The following is a 9,779-nucleotide window of genomic DNA, read 5'->3' on the forward strand; positions in this document are numbered from 1 at the left end:
ATGAATTGCAAGTTTATATTTGGGTTTGATATTCACTGGGTAATTAACTAATTGTGGATTACTGACAATCAACTTTCCTTTCCAAATCTACAGCCAGCAAAAGAGTAGTGTTTTTTTGTTTATTTTAAAATGCAATTGTAACATAGTAGCAAATTTTATTTCCCTCTGACATCCTAATTTTTACTTTTTTTGTCTCTCTTTCAGAATAATAGGCACAGCGAATTAATGCTTGTAGATGTTCTTCACAGCAGGGGAAATATATTAAAAAAAAATCCAAAAGCAGCAGAAGCAGAAGGGAAGAACCCACAAGGTCATACTCTAAAAGCTTCATGCAGTTTAACCCCTGATTCATTGGAATTTTGGAGAATCTCTGCCTAAATTAGGTAGAGATTCCTTTCTACCTTCCTTTCTACAGAAAATCTGAGAACAGAACTGCTAAAAAAAAAAAACAGATGATGAACAGGATGTTGATAGCAGGTGATCTTTGGGAGGGGTACTTCCAAAGGCTCACACATCTCTAAATTAAACCTCTAACTGGGCTGCAGAGTTTTTATTTTACAGCCACTAACTCTAACCAACATCTTAACCCCCAAACCAACTCTTTACCACAGAAGGAGACCAAGAATGAGATCAACCGTTTTTTATTCAACAAATTCAAGACCAGAGCATTCATTTTTGCTGACTGTTATTTTTCAGTACAGTTTGGAATGCTTGGAGACCCCTCTTGCCTGGACAGAAAGAAAAAAGATTTTTTTTTAATGAATGCTGATGCCTCCCAGGCACCTCCTTTTTTACAGAAAATTTTACAGAAGTTGTATATTCCGCATCGGTGGAGGCTTTTTAGAACAGGCTAGACACATCTGTCACAAATAACATAGAAATATCTGATTCTGCCTCTGGGCTAAGGGATGAACTAGATGAACTTCTGAGGTCTTTTCCAACCTTATATTGCTATAATTCTATTACATGAAGTCTGTGTGAGTACAATCAAGAACAGTGCTTTTTGGCCCTATGCTTGATAAATTCCACATGAAGTATAAAGCACACATATTACTTTGCCAAGGAAATAATTCTTCTCTATTGTGACAGTGAATTGAAAGTCATTAGTTGTAAAAACCTACATGAGTAGAAAAAATGTCTAAAACCTGCTTCCACATCTTACACTACTCATTCCTCTACTCTTATGATAATTCATAGTTTTAGGAAAACAGGAAATCACTGACACATCCTCATTTGTATACCAGTCTGTTTTGGAGTGCTGAAATGTCATGCTATAGAATTCAATTTCAGAATTCAGAAGGCTTTTTTTGAATATTATTTTATATCAATTTATAATTTTACATGTTGGGTATATATCCACACTGATGATATATGGTGTATAGACTGTCTTACAGTGCAAAGAGAGGATACTTTGAACTAGGAAATACATTTGCATAGTTTTGCAGTGGCAGCAATTCTGACAGTTTGCCTTAGAAAGTAATATTGTGAATAATACAAAGCAGGTTCTGGTACAGTTAATTCAGGGACTGAGTCAAAGTTATGACATTGATTAAGGATATGTCTCTGGATTAGATCATAGGTGAAGTCCTCAGCCACCTGAAGTTAAGTAATTGCAGGCAGAGTAAATGATCAGAGATGCACTTGGAATGAAACAAGGAATGAACAAAATTGACAGCACATATATACTTTTCGTTCATCCTCTAAAAGTCTAAGCTGTGTCCAAGTATTTAAAATAGAAATCCATACACTCAGTTATGTGGAAGTCAGGATCCATTTGAAATTATCTCTTTCTGAAGAGATTGCAGTAAGACTATAAAGTGTTCTATACTATTTTTTTTTTTTTAATATTGATAATAATTTTTCCAGATTGCCTATCTGGTCATGAAAACAAGACCATTTTCATGTTAGGGATGAATAAGCACTTTTGTCTGCCTTTTCAATCCCTACAAAGAAATCTCTCCTGATATCAACATTTAGTTCTACAGATAGCTCAGATGTGTCTCCTCAATTCAAATTCTGTTCTTCATACACAAAAAATCATATATACGTATACATAAACTGGGTACTGAGTTGGCAAGAATAGAATACTCTGTTTCAAAGTTTTTTTTCCAATTTACAATATGATAGACACATTCCATTCTGATAGATCTACTCTTTTTAAGGCAGTAAGGACTCTGAGACTTCTACTTGTTTTTACTTTCCTGAGAGATAAAATGTTCACTTTTGGAGTTCTAAGAATAAACTATAGTATGAGTTTTGAGAATGTTGAAATGAAAAACTTCAGCTTATTTCATATTAAAAAAAAAAAAAATCTGAGAATTCACCTTGATTCTAAGTTAATTTTAACTCCCCTCCCTTCCCCACTAGAAATTCTGTAATTTGGAAATGCAAACTTTTAAGGGGTAGTAAAGTACATTATATTTTTCAAGAGGATAGCCAAATAATTTGGTCATATATTTGTCAGTTATGTGACTGTGAAAAGCAGTAAAGTTTAGAGAGATAGTAACTCCATTATTTTTAGTCATACTTTTTAATTTTTTGAAAAATTGTTTTACCTTATACCTTATATTGAAATATAGCAGCACTGGGTTTCGCTTAACATTTCCTATGTTTGAAGTTCACTTTGAAATTGTTGGCCACACACGTAAATTCAGAATAGAAAGGTTAGGGCAGAAAGCTAAGGCATATAGTCTGTTTTAGTAAGCACTGATGGCTTAATAAAGTGTATAATCTTCGTAATGTATTGTCATACTGTTTGGTTCAATGCAGAGAAGAAACAAACCTTTTATTTAAAACTTAATCTTCTCTTTATTGTTTACACCTTTAGAGACACGCTGCACATGTAATCTTCAGTCCAACATAGACAAAGTGATCATGTCCTCAAATTAAGAAATCAAATGATTTTCTCCCTACCTTGCTCCCTCAGAGGAACTCCTCCTCAGAGAGCCACGTGTGCTTAAAAGCATAGGGTGAGTCCATTACCAGTATTACCACCTGCTCTCTGTTGTTCTCCACTGCTATACCCTCTCTCTTCGTGGGAAGTGACCTGTGTAAAAGATGGGAAAAGGTGAATTCTCAACACTTCTACAGACAATTTTTAGCAAAAGCAGCCAGAGGAGGAACACTTAATGTAATCAACTATCCATTTTTTTTTTGGTCTAAGTTTGTCTTGTGCTCTAATTCTGTAAGAATGAGCAAGATCCTTTTATGTCCAAGCATGCCTTTTTATGCCATCAGTTACTTGAAATAAATATAGGGAAGCGTACATGTATGTGCCAGTACATCTAGTGGGTTTTTTTTAATCAGTCAACTTTGTCCTATTTGACTTTTCTCCTACATAAGGACTATTTCTTTCAAGACGCCCTTTGATGCATAGATGTAAAGGAATTGATTTTCTAGAAATGTAACTTTCACCAAAAGATTTATTTTTTTTCTGAACTTCTTTCATATACTACATAATGTCACTTCATTCCCCAATGACTTTCATCATTGTCTTCAAGATAATGAATAAGCGGGAAAAATATAACAGTGAAAATCTACTGATATTGAATACTATATCATAGCAACATTGTTTCCATAGTTTCTTGGCCCCCCAGAGTGGAAAAGGGAAAACTTCCCTGGCTTTTAACTCAGGTACGTGTAATTTTGCTTCACAACTAGTAGAAAACGTCTCTGACTTGTTCCTTGCTTTTGCCTAAATATCCATTTATGGTCACTGTTGGAAACAGAATTCTGGGCTTGATGAATCCTTTACCTTAGGCAGATGTTCTTCCATTTTTAAGGTCCTGGAAACACTGAATGAAACCAGCTGAAATTCAGCATCTCCCCCTTCCCTGTCCTCCCCAAATAGCTATAAACTAGGTTGTCTGAAAGTGCTAACTTTGCCAAAAACAGTAAATACATCCATCTCTGTAATTGCTTATTATATTAACATTTTCAGAAGAAGGAAAAAAAAAAGGTAGTTTTAACATATGGAGCAATGTTTTTTCTGTACCAGTCTGGTTGAAATTTTCCAGAAATATTCATTTTGAGGCAAGTGAGTAACATGGAAAATCTTACAGCCAGAGTATAAATTTGAGCAACTGTAATAAAGCTTCTGATAGTTTCCATTGTAAAATCCTGTTTTCAGTTCCCTCAAAATTTGCGGAAATTACAAAATCAAAGATCAGATTATGATTTCTCTGAGTGATACTAAATCTTCTCTTTAGCTCTACCTTATCTAAATTTGAGTAATGTTTGCATTTTCACTTCTCATGTCAAAGCTCCCTTTCTTATTAAAACTGTATTAAAAATTACATTTATCTTCTGTAAAGAAACTGTCATTTTTACTAATATCTGCTATAACATGCAGCAGTAATTTTTTTCTATTTTTCCTCTATTAGGAGGAATTCACTGCAGCTACTAAGGACAAACTGTCCCCTTTGCATCCACAAATAATCCTATTTTTATGATCTAGAACAACACTGAATATTCCATAGTGAGTCTGGCCTTAAGCATCAGGCAATGTATGTCTTTTTTGTTTTTGTTTTTCTTCAAACCATAAGCTGATTATTCCAAAAACATATTTAAAAATTGGGACCAGGAGATTTTCAAAATAATTTAAAAATATTTTATCTGAAGATATCATTATTTCATGCCAGAAAGGAACAGGCCAGTTATTAAATACTTTTGAAAAAGTTCAGCCTAGCTGTAAGAAATGATAGGTGATTAGTTCACATTTCTGAATTAGTCATATAAAAATTCTGATCTTGTGTAATATTGCTTATGACAGTCTACCAAGTAAGTCAGAATCAACAAGACAATTCTTTTTTTAACAAGAATACGAATCTAGTTCGATAAGCGTTATTAAAGTTGAAATAATAATAATTCAAGGATATAACAGTTTTTTCTGAATTCCTGAAACCCCTAATTTCCCAGAAAATATATATTTTGGGCACCTCATAGGTTTATAGAAAGGCTAGGTAAAGTATTAGAGATGTTGTGGATAAAGTGGCCCTGCATGAATTGAAAATATATCTAAAAAGGCATGAACATCTTTAACTTATTATAATTTTTTCAAAACTAAGACAAAAATCTAGTGAAACAGACTGAAGCAGGGTAAAGAAGTAGATTGGACAAAGTAGTAGAGACCTGGAGATTCTTGAGAGGGAAACTGTACAAAATATTATTGGCTAATTTTTTGCACAAAACTCTTCCTGACAAGCACTAGCATTCTGTTAAAATGGGAATACAGGTTGCTCCTTGGAACAGATCAGTTAGTCATGGATGCCAAATAATCTCTGATGTATTGCACAGAGGTCTGGGACAAATCAGAGCTGTCAGTTCCTGCTAAAGCTGCCAAAGTCAGTGGTGTTCTGCCAAAAGTGTCTCTGTAACTGTTTACTGTGTATTAATGTAATCTGAAGATGGTCAACAGACCAAGACTCAGATGGAAAACAGTGAGTTACAGGTGTTACTTTTCTATTCTTTCTCAGTGAACACATTGAACTATGTTTAGAATGTTTTCTTCCTGCTTCATCATTTTTATTTCCCGCCGCATCTCTTTGTCTAGAAAGCTGAATATTTGACAAGCGAACAAGAGCAAAATTTAGTTGTGCTTGTCAGAGCAGATATGGCTTGCTTTATGTATATTCAGTTGAAGGTTAATGAAACGAAATTCTTCTGGAGATCCAGATATTGCAGTGATCAGCAATATGGAAATATCTATACAAATAATTAGACAGCATTATGCATAATTCAGGAACATAAACTACATTTGCATTAGAGGGGACCACAGTACCTTGAGGACAGATATGCTATTGAAACCTAAAAAGACAAATAGATGTTTTGATAAATGACCAGTCCCACCCTCTTCTGCTGGTACCCACTGTGAATATGGTACTGTTCTTGTAACAGAGCTTTGGAATTCCTTCCCTTACTCTGGTGAAGTGTGTTAACCTTCAAGAATTGCTGGAAAACCAAAATTTATGCCCTCAGTCTACTGAAATTGGTTATCAAAGTACTGAGCACTTACACTGAAAGGACAAAGCGCTCCAGAGTAGAAGTCTTCTCAGTGGTGCCTTTATGCAAGATTTACCTTCTACAAATGTCGTTATGTCTCCTACGTGGGCTTCCATCTAGCCTCCAGAGGAGCAGTTCTCTGGATTAAACATAAACTAGTTCAATTTTAGGGATAAAACTAGACTATATTTAGACAGTAAGACCAGCCAAACCACCCTATTTTTCATGCCTGCCATGCACATGGGTCCTTTTCCCATGAAAACCAAGGTACAAAGAAGAAAGAGCATCCCAATTTCACTGCATTTTGGGTTAGAAAGATAGGCCGGTCCGTTATTCAGATTTAGGAGCTGAAAGTGCGTTTAGTCCCTCCTATGGCCTAGACGTAAGAAATCAAGGGAAGTGTAAAAATGGTCTATACCGCTGACCGATAATCTACTTCCTATTTTCTCTCCCTTCTCATTTCTTCAGATGAAAAGAGAATGAAGAGGCGTACTCCTACATCATCATGTGACACAGGGACATATTGCAGCAGTTAATACTAATAGGTAAAGGGGAAATAACACCTCAGCTTTTGCCCTTTGCCAGTGAATCTGTGTCTACTTACTATACAGCTATTCAAATAAAAGCAGCTAATAAGAATGAAGCATGGGAAGCCAGCCAAGTGATGCTGCTATGCAAGTTGCTGGTATTTTCCTACTTATTTCACAGCAAATAAAAAATAAAATAAAATGACATTTTTTAATGTCTAAAGCAGTAGGAAAGTGTATGAAAGAATTTTCCATGTGTTTCTTCAGCTAAGTAACAAACATCAGCCACATGGAAGAAGGAAGCCACATGGGTTGTATCACTAAATAGAAACACAACAGCAAAACTATAAACATCATTTAGACACTGCAGATTTCCCAGTCCAGTGATTTTGATGCTGATAGAGACAGACTTCCTTTGAAAGTGCAATGATCTGCATGCCTTTTGATCAATGTCTTGGGACAGGCTAATATTATTTCACTTTAGGGTAACAACTAGTCTACGCATTTGTTTCTTTGTAGAATACTTGCACATAGGAAAACTGTCAAACAAAATATATGTGATGCTAATGAACTGTGACTGAGACTGCATGCATGTGCATGTCTGTGTGTCACAAGGTGTGTTTACAAATATCTATAGAAAGAATATTTCATTTCTGTCCCTAGTCAACTAAGCCAATCTTCCAAAGGTGCTCAGAGAATATATTTCTGCCTTCAGAGACACTGGGACTGATACTAGGTGTTTCAGAATTGAAACTTGCAAGTAACTGGCCACGTATGATGTTACTTCCTGACTTATATGTGTGCATATATAAATTATATGCAAGCTTAAAAAGAGCATGATTGTGCAGAGCTATTTCCTATGTTTGGTAGAGGAAGCACCTAGTTTAAGCACCTGATTAAACTGTGTTTTCTACAGAAAGTGATGCCAGAACACTTGCATGGACATGCAGAAATGCATATGCTAAATCAGTGCTCCACGGCTGCCACATTTAAACTTCAGTCATAGGAATTATAGATGCAAAGATTATCTTTTAACCTTAGCTGGTATAAAACAGTCTTAGTCGTGGATCTGTGCCACTTTGCCTCAGCTGAGCTGGCTTTCTTAGCTCTGCTATGTGACAGGTATGCGCTGCCAGTGGCGGTTCTGTGACATCCTCGAACAGTCAAAGTCAAGATAACTGCAACTTTTGTGACTTGCTTATGAGACTTTCACAGGTTTCTCTTCCTTGGAAGAGAAACTTGTACTATCATAATTCACAGAAAGACTAAAAGCTTAAGGCTCTGTAGTTTATCTTAAAAAAAAAAGATTAAACTACACAGGCTAACATGGTACAGAAGTAGAAATGTCACATTCTTCTAGTTTCCTTAAAGCACAGTGCTCATAACCGTATTACGATATGAACTGGACAGTTTTTGTAAATAGATAAGTTAATCAAAACATTCATTTATGGTTAATCAGCTCTTTGTGACTTCATACCACATCTGACATTCAGTTTTGCTGGAGAAAGTGAAATTCGCACAGGTCAAACCTTTCTTGTTTTGTTACATTTTCAAGCAAAGATGTTTAATTTCTCATAGCGAAATGCTATTCCTAGATAACATTTAGATATATTTAATTTAAAAAAGGGAGAAAAGATGTGAAAATGAAAATAAATGCTTCATATTCTTTTGAAAGAGTCATTCTTCTTGATACATTCATTTTCTTAACTGTTTTGGTCTAGTGAGCAAGGAAAAACAGGTGTCCTTGCAGTTTGGATACAAAGCGTGGTCCCACATATAAAAGTACAGACCAAAAAGAAAACCCTGTCATGAGATTTCTCAGCCAAAAATACTCAGACTGTTTAAATACCTTAAAGAGATTTAAATAATTAATATTACTGAGGGAAACAATGTTGGGTCATTATAAAAGCATTAACCATTTCTTTTTCAAAGCTTCCATCTCAGAAAAGTTTTATGTCAGCTGCTGAATCAAATAATCATAGAAATAGACAGAAAATGAATGTGAATTCTTAACAGTGGCAGAAGTATACTTTTTTTTTTTTTAAGAACAATTTAAGGAGTGAGCAAGAAAGTAGCAGTGGGTTTTTGCTTATCCCAGAAACAGGAATTATTCATCCATTCCCTTCACAGCAGAAAGGACTGGACATCTTAGAATCTTGAAATATCAGCTATATCAGGATTGCTGGATCTGAGTTTACATGCATTTTACACAGGAAAAAGGTTATTACTACTATCCTTCCAAAGTAAAAGAGTCACATTTACCCCTAGACATGAACAGAGCCAGGAGAGAACTAGCGTACTGCTGACAAGAAACTAGAGTCACGTATAAGCGAAAAAGTCTTTGTGGGGAAGTTCCTCTCATATTTTCCTACTTCTTTGTCCAGAACTGTCAGTCTGGCCACAGAGAACAGAGATATCCGAGTGCTAATAGTCTGACCAGGAGTGCTGTCCTAGTTTAAAGTTTGAAGTACTGACCTGCAGCAGGTCTTCTGACAAGCAGTCTTTCCTGTTAGCTGGAAAACCCACCTCTTCTGCAATCACTCTGCTCAGTGATAGCAGCTAATGCTACAAACCTATGAGAACAAAAGGAAGAGAAACATAAGTTCAGATGAACTTTACATACCAGATAAGCTTATTTTGCATAATTGGCAACAACACTGCAGAAAGAAAAAGGAGTCTGGAGTCCAGAAAATGAAACTGTAATAAAGAAACATATTGCCACCAGCATGAAGGAATAGGTCAGAAAGGATTTCAAGGTAATTAAAGAAAGCCAACACTTGTTCACCTTGAAAGAAATACATGGAGATGTAAACGAACAAGAAAAATCTTTCTCTCTTTCTCCAAGAATAATCTCAGGGTCCAAAATTAATAATGGTACATATTTTTACTGATAAATGTGCAACTAAGTAACAGAAACAAGAAAGAGGGAAAAGATGATGGAATTTGAATCTCCCTGAAGAGCAGCAGAGAACTTTATGCTGTGAAAGCCTAACAGTGGGCATGCCAGTTGTTTGCTCTTTGAGAAAGCTGTGTTTAAGAGAACAAAAATGGAGGAAAAGCTATGGTAGTCAGTTTAAAAGAGAAAAACTCTTAGGAAGGTAGTAATTTGGACACTAGAAAAACATTTTCACCAAATAGAAAACCATTTCGAAGCACAAGAACTTAGAAGAAACTCTAACTGCCGAACATCAGCCAGAGCTTTGCCTGAACCAGGACCTGCAGCTGTTCTCCTACGGGTACAGTCATTCACCA

The 9,779-nt window shown here is 35.6% G+C and overlaps 1 long non-coding RNA gene across 1 annotated transcript in view; it reads right to left on the reverse strand.

Moving 5' to 3' along the window:
- The window catches only part of LOC138064265 (uncharacterized), a 45,377-nt gene extending 36,208 nt beyond the window's left edge, over positions 1-9,169 (reverse strand). Inside the window, exons 1-2 of the long non-coding RNA XR_011137538.1 lie at positions 9,003-9,169; positions 2,914-3,046 (exon numbers count right to left, since the gene is read on the reverse strand). This is a non-coding gene — a long non-coding RNA (uncharacterized lncRNA). The remainder of the gene's footprint in view (positions 1-2,913; positions 3,047-9,002) is intronic.
- Positions 9,170-9,779: the final 610 nt, after the last annotated feature.

The sequence above is a fragment of the Struthio camelus genome, chromosome W, assembly GCF_040807025.1.
Source record: "Struthio camelus isolate bStrCam1 chromosome W, bStrCam1.hap1, whole genome shotgun sequence".
NCBI lineage: Eukaryota > Metazoa > Chordata > Aves > Struthioniformes > Struthionidae > Struthio > Struthio camelus.